Genomic DNA, 1,147 nt, shown 5'->3' with positions numbered 1-1,147 from the left:
TATAATAATTATTATACATAAATGTTTATATATATCAATTTAAATAATTTAATAATTAACTATATAGTTTATAACAATACTAAACTATGCAATTGAATTTAATTCAATGTAATTTAATAAAGTTTCATTAATTTAATTTAATGCGATAAATTTATATATATGTATATACATATATGTGAGTTATTTAGGAAACAAATATACTTTATTTCTGATCATACGTATTCCTTCAATTACATTTAATTGTTCACAGAGAATAGAACAGAACTATGTTGATGTCTGAATAATATTTTGTTAAAAAAAAAATTACAACAAAAAATTAATAAGAAAATATTTACTTATATATGTGATATTTCATATACGGATATTTACAAAATTTTGCTTTTATTGTAAACATAAATATGTATTTATATATTTTATTATATTCTATTTTAATGCATATATTATTTTCTGATAATTGAAAAAGTAAATAGTTAATTAACATTAAAATGCTAAATTTAATATGATGTATATAATTTATTAAACACACATATACTAAAATAAATGCACTTCTATTAATAATATCATAATATAAATTTAGTTTATTTAGTTTTTGTAGATTGTTTTATTATTTATTAAAAAAATAAGAAGTATTCCTAAAAACTATTTCAGTTTTATATTATCGATTGACTACAAATAAAAACTAAATAAAGTACAATATGTATAAGTAATTCTTGTCTAATTAATAATAGTTAACGCTAGTCCATTTATTCTGATTTGTTTAAGACAGCAGACCCCTCGATACCCAAACAAGAATTACCTCAATACATGCTCCATTTTTGTATTTCAATTGTCTTTTCATATCCGAGTTCACATATTTTTTTAAAAAATTTTAATTTATATGTATTCAGGTATTTTTTTTTAATTTGCCACGCCTTTTTGTCAAAATCTTTTACTTTTAACACGATCATTGCGCTGTTCCGGTATGTCATTAGTTTTGCTCGTTGGTAACAATATTTCTAAATATTTAAATGTTCATTATATTGACCTTAATTTTATTTTATATATTTTATTCTCAATCTCAATCTAAATCTAATTTAAATTGAATATGTTTTTAATGGCATTTGTATTTTGTTTTTAATAGTAATAATAATAAAAAATTTTTTCTTTG

The sequence above is a fragment of the Teleopsis dalmanni genome, chromosome 1 (assembly GCF_002237135.1).
Source record: "Teleopsis dalmanni isolate 2A chromosome 1, ASM223713v2, whole genome shotgun sequence".
Classification (NCBI taxonomy): Eukaryota; Metazoa; Arthropoda; class Insecta; order Diptera; family Diopsidae; genus Teleopsis; species Teleopsis dalmanni.
This window is presented reverse-complemented; position numbering follows the sequence as displayed.